Source organism: Argopecten irradians, chromosome 13 (genome assembly GCF_041381155.1).
Source record: "Argopecten irradians isolate NY chromosome 13, Ai_NY, whole genome shotgun sequence".
Classification (NCBI taxonomy): Eukaryota; Metazoa; Mollusca; class Bivalvia; order Pectinida; family Pectinidae; genus Argopecten; species Argopecten irradians.
In genome coordinates this window covers 39,122,573-39,137,616 of record NC_091146.1, presented here as the reverse complement: position 1 = coordinate 39,137,616, position 15,044 = coordinate 39,122,573, and the positions used below count along the sequence as shown (strand labels likewise).

The window sequence follows — 15,044 nt, the reverse complement described above, 5'->3', positions numbered from 1 at the left end:
TCGTATCAACGTAACACGAGCGTGTGCTTCGTCTCTCATTCCTCTCAGGGGGTGTCTTCAACGACGTTCGAGCATATCAGAAATAAAATCAATAAAATAACAAACAAAGATTATCGTATACCAGGTATATTAAAGAACAACAAAAAACTTTGTGATTTGTGATCAATGTGTTATTATCCTTTTTTCACTTTTCTTCATGCTGAAAAAACAGCTACATGCACATTACATTTACAAATTTTTATTTTTCCTATAAGGAAATACCCCAGATAACATGCCAATGTTGGCCCGATGTTGGGTAATGGTCGTACGGTCGGGTGACCGCTGGCAGTCGGTGTACTATCAATGGCCCAATGTTGGCCCGATGAAGTACGACCAACGGTTGGGATGATAAAGTTGGCCCATTATTGGTCCGATGTTGTACGCCCAATGGTTGGCCTGCTTACATTGGTAAAATGTTGGCCCATTATTGGCAAATTGGCCGATTCCCAATACAGTTTCATCAGGCCAATGCGACGTGTGACAGAAAAAAACTTTCAATAAAATAATGAAACCATGTTATGTACTACACACAGTAACCAGAATTTCTCTAATGACCGTGAGTTGATTTAAATGGTTTGTACCGTAAATAATGTAAATGAAAAAAAAAAAAAATCTTTATTTCCTAGGCCTATTTTATGTCTGTGTGTATCTGCGAGATTCATTGCTTGAATTAAAATTTTTGCATATTTGACTCGGTCTTCTGGTCATATTTATACCATTACGTGTACAAGGATTTACAGGTAAGTCTAATTTCCGCTGGCGGGCACTATCAATGATCCACATCTGCTATGAGTCACGTGACTATTCCCGCCAAGACCATCCCCATCTATTTGTATCTGGACCACACTCTATAGCTAGTTGACCAGGAGCTGACCAGCACACATGAATTCATTTTGAGTTTTGCTGACATATAGGAAGAATTATTTCAAGACCACATCAAAATTGTAAGTAGAGTTACTTTTGTTATGATATACTAGTTAATGATCAATAATAATGATATCATATCTATTTTAACGTTGTGGTGATGTACAGATTGTTTGGTGTATGTTTATAGTTCCATTTCCATGTTCAAAACTAAAGCTAAACCTTTGCCAATTTATCAGTATTATTACACATGCCAAAAACATATTTCACAAAATTTGTGATCAGGTTGAAAGTGGTACATGTAGATGTAGATAATTAACATGTTATGAAACATGTGCATAATGTACATGCAACAACGAAATATATTATTTTTGAAAGGCTGGGAACGTCCTACTTAAAAATTCGGGTGGTTAACAATTAAGCTGATTAGGTAGTGGGCGGAAAGTATACTTCAAGTGCATAGTGACCAGCCTCTGCTGCTGCATGTAAACATTACCACATGTGTCTAAATCACATGGTCAGTGTACGTATACACTGTAGATGGTGAGAAAAGATTAAGTTGAATAACATCCACAGACATAATAACATTATTTCATAAGTAGTATAAGTTATTTGTCTGATATGATATAGAGTTTGAAAGTTCTAATAAAGAAGTACATTTTACAGCATTAGAGCAAATTTAAAATTATAAATCAGTACAGAAAATTCCTTTTGAATTATAATTAATGTTGCTATAATCAGGCTGTTTACGATCAAGCCTACTTTAGATAAGCAACTTAACAAGTGAAGAGTTATATGATTATATACAAGATTACAATTTTGAATTCTATACATAATCCAATGCTGAAATGGTTGTGATGTATAGAATAGATCACACTCCCTTTACAACATTCCTCTGTGACATGAAACTAAAATCACACATCCCTTATTTCTCTTCCGTCCATATCCTAAACACTGACCACTAGTCTCCCTCCAGGCACTTGGTAAGAAGGTTATTGATAACAAAACTATAGCATCACCTGATTGTGGTGGAAATCCCTAAAGTATGTGCAAATTTTGCTGCTGTGATATAGATAGTACACACAATTTATAAGTACACGTGTATTCAAAAAATTTGAGAGAACAATTGAAACAACAAGGGAGTCATTTGGCTTATAAGCTAATAAATAAATTAGTTTTAGTTTACAAGAATGTTGGTTTCAGGAAGTTATGTTTTGTTTTTTCTATTGTCACAGATTACCAACCTGCCAACAATTGTCGCTACTTGCACTCGCCGGATTCAAACAACGAGTTTTTTAATTGGCAAGGAAAGGACACCAAGCCTCATTATGTGCAGTCATCACAAGTAAGTATAAAATTAGTCATTGTATAATGTCCATAAAGGGAAGACATATTATACTTTGTTCTGTCAAAGTTTGATATTGAAGCCATAAGTAGAAAATGCCTTAATCATAATGTAAAATAATCATTACATATCAAAATTTAGTTCTTAAACTGTACGATAAGTTAGCTGCATTTTGTTATCGAAGCAAAGCTTAGAAATGTGTTGGCAGAGAGTGAAAATTAAGCTCAGATATAGACATGAAAATGTAGAAATTTAGACCTGTGTTCAATGCTATACCCCTACAATGTTTCTGTACGGTACATATCAATAGATGTATTTACTTTTTTATTATAGAGGCTGTAAGAAAAAACAGAATGGCATCTAATGCAACAGATGCTGAAATTCACAACATCATAAAAGCCTGGCTTTGCACTTTTGGAGACAGAGAGGGAGGAAGCAAAGAAAGACAAAAACAAGAAGCTGGCCACTATATACAATAGTAGAGACTGTCTAAGAAAGTGGAGATCCAGATTAGATTAAACGTGTAAAATAATTCTCTTTGTGCTATTGGCTGGAATTTCTTTGGAGAGATTGACATTTTCCATAACTGACATTTAAAAAAAAACATACCAGTGAGCGCAAGTTATACAAGCTTATTTGGGTTTTTTTTCTTTTTATGTCCAGAGGAATTATAGTAAACTGTTATGAATACACAAACAATGAACATAGATTTGGGAAATACCACAAAAGGTTTGATCCATTAAAAACAGTTGGCATGCTCTTTAATCTTTATGATTAAAAAAAAAAATCTTTTATTGTTTTTGAAGTAAGAAAAATACACTTCAATGTTATTCCATATCTAATAGTTGCATTTTTCTTTGCTGACATTTTGGTAATTTTAGAAATATATCATAACAGGTTATTTCATCATTTAATTAATATGGGTTAAGTTTTGGAATCTATATTTTTAATGTCATTTTAGGAAATATAGATATATGGAAGAATATGAGCTTTTAAAGTCTATTTTGATCAATAGAAGCAATGTATTATCAAATGTTGAAATAACCTGTTCATGTGGAATGGATTGGTGTTTAATTAGGAACCAAGCGATTTTATGGCATTAATGAGAGAGGTATTTACTAAGCTAAAATTAATTAATGCTTTAAAATTAATCGACCCAATGGATCAGACAAATCAACATCAGACCAGCATTGGGCCAACAGATAGCCGGAATTGGGCCAATGCTGGGCCAATATAAATGCTAACTTCTACATCGGCCCAATGTTGGCCTGACATTCGAAAGCCGACATGCCATTATTGGGCCGACATAGAACCGACACACTGGGCCGACACTGGACCAATTTGCAAATCAACAGCGGGCCAATGTCAACTGCCAATACTGGCCCGATGTAACTGCCAGCATTAGGCCAATATTGGGCCAACATTGCGATGCTATCTGGGACTCTATCATACAACAATGTTATCTGCTTCTTATAAAAAAAAATCACTGTATATAAAAAAGCAGAAATCTAGTTTAGTGTTAACGTGCAGATCTTCTGATCTTTCTATTCTCACCACCGGCGGCAATTTTTTTTTTTTTTTTTTTTTTTTTTTTTTTTTTTAATATATCATGCAAACATGCCTATTCAAACTATTCACAATATCTGGCGAGGGCTACATGTACATGTAGCTCTATTACTACAGAATAAATAATTATATATCTGAGGATTTACATCGTATATATACACGGTCAGTATCTTACAGTAGCTAGGCCAAGGACGTGTCCTTGAATAGGCCTGTTAGTTTTATTTTGGTGTTGACACGGAAAGACGAGATGACTACTATCTCCTGGACATTAAAACAAATCATTTATTTCATCTAGGCAAATAATAATTTGAAAATTCCATATACCGCCTGCAAGGAGACGTCCTAGGCCTATCGCTACCCACAATACACTTGATCGTGGTCTTATACATATGTAACTTTTCATCGATAATTTGATCCAGATATATCTGTCTTCGACAGTTATATTTAGAATTATGAATATGTGGAAGGAACGTATGTACAAGATAAAAACAACCCATCTCAACTGCTATTCCGGGGACCGTGAAATGTAATATTGGTCACCTCAGCCCAAGCACAGGGGCACGCAAATTATTCGTTATGTAAAATAATTCCTATGTACGTCATGTCCACATGACTGAAAATAATATATTATGTAAATATCGGTTAGCTTGTAATTACTTACATAATATATAATAATAATAATAAAAAATACTGTTAGAGGTATCTTCATGATTCCAACTGTTCCGAAATCAGAATGATTTTTTTTTAGTGTTCCAGCAAAATTAATGTATTTTATTTTTCTTAGTTTTTGAGAAAATCAACTTTTTATGTCGATGCAAAAATTTACTTGGAAGGTCTTTATCACTACGGTGTTGATTCCGGTTGAAAACAAGCGTTCTGACGCCCTTCGAATTTGCGAATTCAAACTCAACAAAAGTAGCGGAATAATATCAATAAACCAGATATTTTCAGCACTAAATATCGAGATTAATCAGGCATAGAACTCGATACCAGGTAATAAGAATTTCATGTAACAGTTGCGATATGAAAATATTGCGATGTGTATAAGTAAATGATTAATTTCTTTATTCTGATTACCATTTCTAAATTTGACGATTTGATCCCGAACATTCCAATGACGTCAATTTTTAGTCCTCTATGAGCCCGGGTGATTCGACCTTGCAAGCTGACGTTTTGAAGGATTGAATAAGCACTCATTTGCGGTATTATGGTGGCAATTTGCACTCATATACAGCTTAACATAGTTTAAAAAATAATAGTGTTACTTTATCTTGGAACATTTCATTATTTAAACGTCACTTTGACAAAAAGAAACAGTAGGCCTACGTAAGCTACAATGTAAATCTTACAGCGTTTGTGGATAACAAGGCTTCGTTTAGTAGATGAATTTTATGAAATATTGCACAAAAAACATCATTAACATGCTTCTGACACATATAAATTATATATATTATATATTATAATTAATGAGTTGAATTGAATATGTTTCACATTGTGTGTAAAAAATCTATTTTGGTCTTTCGCCGTCGAAAACCGATGAAACCGCGGTACCACTGGGTTGCGAGCAGCTATCGTGATTTTTTCGTGTTTATTTTTTCTTATTAATTAAAAAAAGCGATCTTTGACTATCTCTGAGTCCAAAAGGTTTCGGCTGTAGCATTCAATTTTTTTTTATATTTGAGTTGAATGCATCAAATCGGATCTGTTCCCGACATCGACTGTGCATTGTATAACATTAGGCCTACCTGTACCTGCAGTTATCGTGATTTTTCATGCAACTTAGTAGAATTTTACGATGCATACGCAGTAGAAAGATATAATCTAAAAAAGATTGTGTTGTACAATTTCTCAATGCATAATATAACTTTGATATTCCATGGTATAAAATAAAAACTGTCGTTTTCTCCGTATCAACGTAACACGACCGTGTGCTTCGTCTCGGCGAAATCTAACTCATTCCTCTCATGGGGTGTCTTCAACGACGTTCGAGCATATCAGAGAAAATCAATAAAACAAACAAAGATTATCGTATACCAGATATATCAAAGAACAACACAAAACTTTGTGATTTGTGATCAATGTGTTATTATCTTTTTTTTTCACTTTTCTTCATGCTGAAACAACAGCTACATGCACATTACATTTACAATTTTTTTTTTATTTTTTTCTATAAGGAAATACTCTATCATACAACAATGTTATCTGCTTCTTATAAAAATAATCACTGTATATAAAAAAAACAGAAATCTGGTTTAGTGTTAACGTGCAGATCTTCTGATCTTTCGATTATCACCACCGCCGGCAAATTTTTTTTCGCTTTTTTTTTTTTTTTTTTTTAATATATCATGCAAACATGCCTATTCAAACTATTCACAATATCTGGCGAGGGCTACATGTACATGTAGCTCTATTACTACAGAATAAATAATTATATATCTGAGGATTTACATCGGATATATACATGGTCAGTATCTTACAGTAGCTAGGCCAAGGACGAGTCCTTGAATAGGCCTGTTAGTTTTATTTTGGTGTTGACACGGAAAGACGAGATGACTCCTGTCTCCTGGACATTAAAACAAATCATTTATTTCAACTAGGCAAATAATAATTTGAAAATTCCATATACCGCCTGCAAGGAGACGTCCTAGGCCTATCGCTACCCACAATACACTTGATCGTGGTCTTATACATAATGTAACTTTTCATCGATAATTTGATCCAGATATATCTGTCTTCGACAGTTATATTTAGAATTATGAATATGTGGAAGGAACGTATGTACAAGATAAAAACTACCCATCTCAACTGCTATTCCGGGACCGTGAAATGTAATATTGGTCACCTCAGCCCAAGCACAGGGGCACGCAAATTATTCATTACGTAAAATAATTCCTATGTACGTCATGTCCACATGACTGAAAATTATATATTATGTAAATATCGGTTAGCATGTAATAATATAATAGAAAAAAAACAGAACAATAACAATAGGGATTTCCATCCTGAATGGAAATCCCTAATAATAATAAGAAGAAAAAACAGAACAATAACAATAGGGATTTCCATCCTGAATGGAAATCCCTAATAAGAAAAAACAGAACAATAACAATAGGGATTTCCATCCTGAATGGAAATCCCTAATAATAATAAGAAGAAAAAACAGAACAATAACAATAGGGATTTCCATCCTCAATGGAAATCCCTAACTAGAAATTGTCATAGACAATTTGGCGGGCTTTTCACTATAATTAGTTTACAATGCCGTCATTGCCAGATAAGTTAAGAACTAGGTAATGCATGGGTTTTGAAATTGTAACCAATAAATGACCTTGACTTTCAGCCCTGAATAAAAGTGTTTTAGTGAAGATCTGCATGAAGTTTGATCAGCCGAAGAGAAACTCTCATCTTAATCCAATTCATATTTCCAAATTCGTTCGAGTCCTCTGGGATCTCTTGTTATAACAAGTTATTATTAGAAAAACATTGCCCTGTAGATTATCTTCAAATAACATAATTGCATGAAAGCTGTAAAACCAACGATAAGTTAGTTATGACCATTTAAACAATTTATTTATGATATGTGTATTTTGACCCCCATGTATGCGGTGTAGCTACACATGTACGTGTATTTTTATTCTTAACTTTTCAAGACAAAAGGTACGAACACAGGTACGAAAAATCAAGACTGTACATACAGGTTTCAAGGCGCTGAAACGTCTCGCGCAGGGACAAATATAAACTAAAATTTCGATTTTTGATGTCCTATATATCCGCCATTTTGAATCATATGACCTTGAAATTGGTCATTTTATGTTCCTGAGAACATGGTCTTTCATATGCGCTCTTCTGAACATTTCTACGCTAAAGTTCATATTTGACCTTTGTTTGACCTCATTTGACCCTCTAGCGAACTCATGACCTAGACATAATCTCTGATAACATGTTATGAGAAAAAAAACTTTCAATATCGCGATCTACCTGAATAACTAAACACGGACGATGTACAGCGTATAGTTATGAAGTTATGAGCATTTAAAGTTCGTTCGAAAAAAGTAGTTTTTTACGTCTGTGACCTTGACCTTGACCTTTATCGTACAAAATCGAACGTACGTTTCAAGCACTCATGTACCTACATAACGTGTCCAAATTTGAGCGTCATACCTTGTTCCGTTCTTGAGAAAAAGTGTTAAAAAGGTTTCGTGGAAATAATAAGAATAATAAGAAAAAACAGAACAATAACAATAGGGATTTCCATCCTGAATGGAAATCCCTAATAAAAAGAAAAAACAGAACAAAAACAATAGGGATTTCCATCCTGAATGGAAATCCCTAATAATTATAAGAAGAAAAAACAGAACAATAACAATAGGGATTTCCATCCTCAATGGAAAATCCCTAACTAGAAATTGTCATAGACAATTTGGCGGGCTTTTCACTATAATTTAGTTTACAATGCCGTCATTGCCAGATAAGTTAAGAACTAGGTAATGCATGGGTTTTGAAATTGTAACCAATAAATGACCTTGACTTTCAGCCCTGAATAAAAGTGTTTTAGTGAAGATCTGCATGAAGTTTGATCAGCCGAAGAGAACTCTCATCTTAATCCAATTCATATTTCCAAATTCGTTCGAGCCCTCTGGGTTCTCTTGTTATAACAAGTTATTATTAGAAAAACATTGCCCTGTAGATTATCTTCAAATAACATAATTGCATGAAAGCTGTAAAAACCAACGATAAGTTAGTTATGACCATTTAAACAATTTATTTATGATATGTGTATTTGACCCCCATGTATGCGGTGTAGCTACACATGTACGTGTATTTACGCAAACATGTGTACATTGTTCACATATACGTGTACATGTAGAACTTAAAACATCCCGAAAAGTATTCAAAACTAAATGAAAAAAGACCTTCGAAACGGCCCGTGTGTAACGAAGATTGAGCCCAGGATATAATTTTAAACCCGGCCGCTGATTGGCTGGCTAATTAAAAATTTCATAATTAAAGATGTTTTCTGTTTTCATTATGAATCACATGACCTTGAAAATAGTCATATTCTGTGTCTGAGATCATGCTCTTTAACATCCAATTCAAAACACCTCTCTTTGAAATACATAAATTACGGTAAAATTTACGTTAAAAAGTGAACGAAATGCCATATTCGGAGGGCTATATTTCCACCATTTTCAAATTCATTACTTTGAAATTAAAACTCTGTACAGAGATTATGCCAATGTCTACATTACAAAAAAAATCAACACCTTACAATAAATGATAAAGCCGCTACGAGCTCAGAAATTACATAAAGAAATAAGAAAATGGAACAAATTGACCTAATTGAGGAGCTATATTTCCGCTATTTTTCTATATAGCCCCTTTAAACTCCATAACTTTTGAAGACAAAAGTTCATACAACATAGGTATGAAAAATCAACACTGTACATACAGGTTTAAAGGCGCTGAAATGCCTGTCGCAAGGACAAAAAATAAACTAAAATTTCGGTTTTTGATGTCCTATATCTCCGCCATTTTGAATCATATGACCTTGAAATTGGTCATTTTATGTATCTGAGAGAATGCTCTTCCACATCCAATTCAGAACATTTCTCTTTGAATTTTTCATGAATTACGGTAAAATTTACGTTAAAAAATGAACGAAACGCCATATTCGGAGGGCTATATTTCCGCAATTTTCAAATTTATGTCTTTGAAATTAAAAACCTGTACAGACAATAGGCCAAAGTCTACATTTGCAAAACATCAAAATCCTAACTGAAATGATAAAGGCCCTACGAGCTCACAAATAACGGAAAAAATCAGGAAATGGAAAAAATTACCATATTTGGAGAGCTATATTTCCGCCATTTTTCTATATCACCCCTTGAAATTCATAACTTTTGAAAACAAAAGTTCTTACAACACAGGTACGAAAAATGCAGACTGTACATACAGACATCGCGCACAATGTTCGGACACTTTTAGGTAACATTATTGAATGTAAAAGACGTCATTATTGTATAACATGACGAGCGCAATTGACGTCATTTCCGACATTCGGCAAACCTGCAAGACAAAGAAAAACGCAATTTTTCGAATACTTTTTTGAATTTTCAAAAAAGATTTCGCCACACGTATATTTGAGCAAAAACGTATTTCATTTTTTCAACGTCGTGAACTTGCGTTGACAGAACAGTCAATCTAAAATTTTCATTTTGTGTCATTTCTGCAAGACAAAGGTTTTGTTCGATAAAAAAGTAGAACGACGTCGCAGTCTATATTTTCTGACATGTTATTAAATAGAAGAAAAACGTATTTTTTATATTAACAATTCATGTCTCTATGGTCATGTATTTGAACCGTTTTGTACTGTGTGTATTTGTGGTTTTTCACTTTTTTATCTTTTCTCTTCAGATCTGTCGATCGGCAAGTCTACAAACAAAGTCCTCCATTTTGAAGTATAGACGTCACAATTTCATTATAACGAAATGACATCGATGATAGTGCGTTTTCGGGGAATCTCTGTGTCAAATGTTACCGCCCTGTGGTGTTCGGTATGACCACAGTGACACTTTAACTGGAAACTGTATACAGGTGCGTTTTACATCTGGTCGCGCCAAAAAACGTCATTTTCTCAACAAAAACGCATCAATAGAAATAAGCATACTGCAGACATTTTGATAAAAGATCCTTCCGTAGTTTGAATAAAATATATCCTTTTCTGTTTTTCAATTTAAAAAAATAGTATTGCGCTTATATTTATTTTACTGTTCAACGCTTTTTCCAATGAAATTCCGGCGTGACGTAAAAGTGACCGAACATTGTGCGGTTATGTCACAGGTTTTAAAGGCGCTGAAACGTCTCGCGCAAAAAGGGACAAAAATAAACTAAAAATTTCGATATATTGATGTCCTATATCTCCGCCATTTTGAATCATATGACCTTGAAATTGGTCATTTTATGTTCCTAAGAGCATGCTCTTTCACATTCAATTCAAAACATTTCTCTTTGAATTTTCTTGAATGAATTACGGTAAAATTTACGTTAAAAATGAACGAAACGCCATATTCGGATGGTTATATTTCCGCTATTTTCAAATTTATGTCTTTGAAATTAAAAACCTGTACAGACAACAGACCAAAGTCTACATTTACAAAAAACCAACACCCTACATTAAATGATTAGGTCCCTACAAGCTCACAAATTACGGAAAAAAATAAGAAAATGAAACAAATCACGATATTCAGAGAGCTATATTTCCGCCATTTTTCTATATAACCCCTTGAAATTCATAAGTTTTCAAAACAAAAGTGTATACAACACAGGTACGAAAAACCAAGACTGTACATACCGGTTTAAAGGCGCTGAAACGTCTCGCGCAAGGACAAATATAAACTAAAATTTATATTTTTGATGTCCTATATCTCCGCCATTTTGAATCACATGACCTTGAAATTGGTCATTTTATGTGCCTGAGAGCATGTTCTTTCATATGCACCCTTCAAAACATTTCTATGTTAAAGTTCATTTTTTGACCTTTGTTTGACCTCATTTGACCTCCTAGCGAACTCGTGACCTTGACATAATTTTATGATAACATGTAATGAGAAAAAAACGTGAATTGTCGTGATCTACCTGGAGATATGAAACGGACATGTTGTGTTAGCGTACGGTTATGAAATTAGGAGCGTTTAAAAGTTCGTTCGAAAAAAGTAGTTTTTTATGTCTGTGACCTTGACCTTGAACGTTATCCTCCGAAAATCGAGCGTACATTTCAAGCACTCATGTAACGTAACATACGTGTCCAAATTTCAGCGCTCTACACCTCTTATTTATAAAGAAGAAGTCGTTTTAGAGATTTAAAAGCTTTTTGAACCCTGTGACCTTGAATGAATGTCAAGGTCAATAAAAAAAGCATAAGTTCTGTAGACATTCGTCCATGCTATGTCTATACAAAAATTCAGAGCATGTGTGTTAAGTATTAAAGGCGCTGAAACCTTTAACATTTTTTGGCGGGAAAAACGCCAAAATAGCCTTTTTTCAAAGGCCTAGTTATCTCCGCCATTTTGGATCTCATGACCTTAAAACTTGTCATTATATATTTCCTGAAGGGCATGCCCTTTTCATATCCAACTTTCAAACTTTTCTGTGGTGGAATTTCGTTTTTGGACCTTTGTTTGACCCCGTAGCGAACTCTTGACCTTGACATAATCTCTGATAACATGGCATGGAAAAGCACGCGCAATGTCACGATCTATCTGAATAACAAAACGTGAACGATGTACAGCGTACGGTAATGAAGTTATGAGCGTTTAAACTTCGTTTTCCAAAAAAATGTTGTTTTTTACGTCTGTGACTTGACATTTGACTTTTGTAAATCATTCGAACGATACAAGTGTTTTTTTTTAAAATGATCGTCCTTCGACATTTACCCTTAATAAATATGATTACTTAAAATGTTATTCATAACCGTTTTAAATAAGTAACTCCAAAATTCCAAACGTAACATATTAGTACAGTTATATCTTAAAATCTAAGTTAATTTTTTTTTTACATATATAGACTATTTCTTCTATAAATTAATATCTATAACAGTTAAACTCTGTTTATTTTGCTTTTTCTCGTGTATTTTAAAACTCTCTGCTGTTCAAAACAGATTTGTGGAAATAAGAAAAAAAAAAGAAAAATACTAATAAAAGAAAAATTGAGAAACTAGATTTGATCGCGATCAAAACACGGCGATTTTCCACCTATGTAATGATATAAGGAATGTAATGTTAGCGAACAGACGATTGCTTTAATACGCCTTTCCTTCGCTTGAAGTCGAATTCTTGAACGGACGGACGATCTCATTCAGTATTGATCAGAAAGCGTTTTCTTACGAAAGTAGTCTGGGTCCAACCGTAAAAACAGATTTAGGGGAATCAAGATTTCATAGAGAGATGAATATATCGGGAGCCTGCTGATCGGATATATTCAGATTAAGGTACATCAATTAATGGTTAATGTGTGGGTCGGGCAATACTATGTATCATGTAAAATTTGTAAAGATATTTTAGATGTGATATTTGTTTGGTTATTTGTGGTTTCAAAACTGCCGGGTATTTTACCCAACATAGCACCGGTTTTGCTTAAACATTCGGGTGTCACAGGTGACAGCTTTGCCACACTTCATAAAATAGGTTTTTGAACCAGTCAGTTATTGGTTTGTGCAATTTACATTGTTACCTTTCTTTGATTAAATGTACGTCCATATTGATAGCTAGGTTCACGTAAAGACGGCCTCCCATGCATGCGGTGTAGCTACACATGTACATGTACGTGTATTAACGCAAACATGGCGATTGTGTACATTGTTCGTGTAGAACTTAAAACATCTCGAAATTAAAGTATTCACGTTGGGTATAGGTAACAACCAGCCCCAAAAGAAAAAAGAGATCTTGGAAACGGCCCGTGTGTATAGATAGATTTGAGCCCAGGACAGAATTTTAACCCGGCCGCTGATTGGCTGGCTTATTTATGAAATTTCAAAATTAAAAATGTTTTTCTGACAGGTAATTATTCCTAGATAACCATGATATGAATTTGGTAAATTCAGGATTGATGATTTAGGTTCAAAAAATCAATTTTGATAATGAATAGGTAAACACATTAGAATTTCAGGTTTTTTTAAAGTGCAAAATATTCTTCTTTTCGTGTGAAGATCTTGGACCAAGATCTTGTGATCTTACATTCGATTCAAGACCTTTCTCTTGGAAAATTTCTTAAATTACGGTAAAATTTACGTTAAAAAAAGTGAACGAAACGCCATATTCGGAGGGCTGTATTTCCGCCATTTTCTAATTCCTGATTTTAAAATTATAACCCTGTACAGACAATATATCAATGTCTACATTTACATAAAATCAACACCCTAAATTAAATGATAAAGGCCCTACGAGCTCACAAATTACGGAAAAAAAAAATAAGGAAATGGAAAAATTGACATGTTTGAGGAGCTATTTTTCCGCTATTTTTCTATAAAAACCCCTTTAAAATCCTTAACTTTTGAGGACAAAAGTTTATACAACATAGGTATGAAAAAAATCTACATTGTGTATACAGGTTTAAAGGCGCTGAAACGTCTCGCGCAGGGACAAATATAAACTAAAATTTCGATTTTTGATGTCCTATATCTCCGCCATTTTGAATCATATGACCTTGAAATTGGTCATTTTATGTGTCTGAGAGCCTGCTCTTTTACATCCAATTCAAAACAATTTTCTTTGAAATTTCATAAATAACGGTAAAATTTTCGTTAAAAAAAAATTGAACGAAACGCCATATTCGGAGGGCTATATTTCCGCCATATTCAGTGTTTTGTATTTGAAATTGAAACCCGATACAGATAAATGGTAAAGTCTACATTTACAAAAAATGATCAACACCCTACATTAAATGATAAAGGCGCTACGAGCTCACAAATTACGGTAAAAAAAGGAAATGGAACAAATTGCCATATTTGGAGAGCTATATTTCCGCCATTTTTCTATATAACCCCTTTAAAATCCATAACTCGTGAAGAGAAAAGTTCATACAAGATAGATATGAAAAATCAACACTGTACATACAGGTTTAAAGGCGCTGAAACGTCTCGCGCAAGGACAAATAAAAATTAAAATTTCGATTTTTAAATGTCCAATATCTCCGCCATTTTGAATCATATGACATTGAAATTGGTCATTTTATGTGCCTGAGAGCATGTTCTTTCATATGCGCCATTCAAAACATTTCTATGGTAAAGTTTATTTTTGACCTTCGTTTGACCTCATTTGACCCTCTAGCGAACTCTTGACCTAGACATAATCTCTGATAACATGTAGTAAGAAAAAAACGTTCAATATCGCGATCTACCTAAATAACGAAATGCACACGTTGAACAGCGTACGGTTATGAAGTTATGAACGTTTAAAGTTTGGTCGAAAAAAGTTGTTTTTTACGTCTGTGACCTTGACCTTGAACATTTTTGTAAAAAATCGAACGTACATTTCAAGATCTTATGTACGTTCATAACGTGTCCAAAGTTGAGCGTCGTAACCTATTCCGTTCGTGAAATATCCTGCTAACAAGATTTGTGGAAATAAGAAAAAAAAAGAAAAATAAAGAATAATAATAACTAGATTTGATCGCGATCAAAACACGGGATTTCCACCTATGTAATGATATAAGTAATGTTAGCGAACAGACGATT

The 15,044-nt window shown here is 33.9% G+C and overlaps 1 long non-coding RNA gene across 1 annotated transcript; it reads left to right on the top strand.

The window, feature by feature from the left end:
* Positions 1-674: 674 nt before the first annotated feature.
* LOC138306472 (uncharacterized) lies at positions 675-3,083 on the top strand. Its single transcript, XR_011205874.1, has 3 exons — positions 675-983; positions 2,139-2,248; positions 2,582-3,083. It is a non-coding gene; the product is annotated as an uncharacterized lncRNA (long non-coding RNA).
* Positions 3,084-15,044: the final 11,961 nt, after the last annotated feature.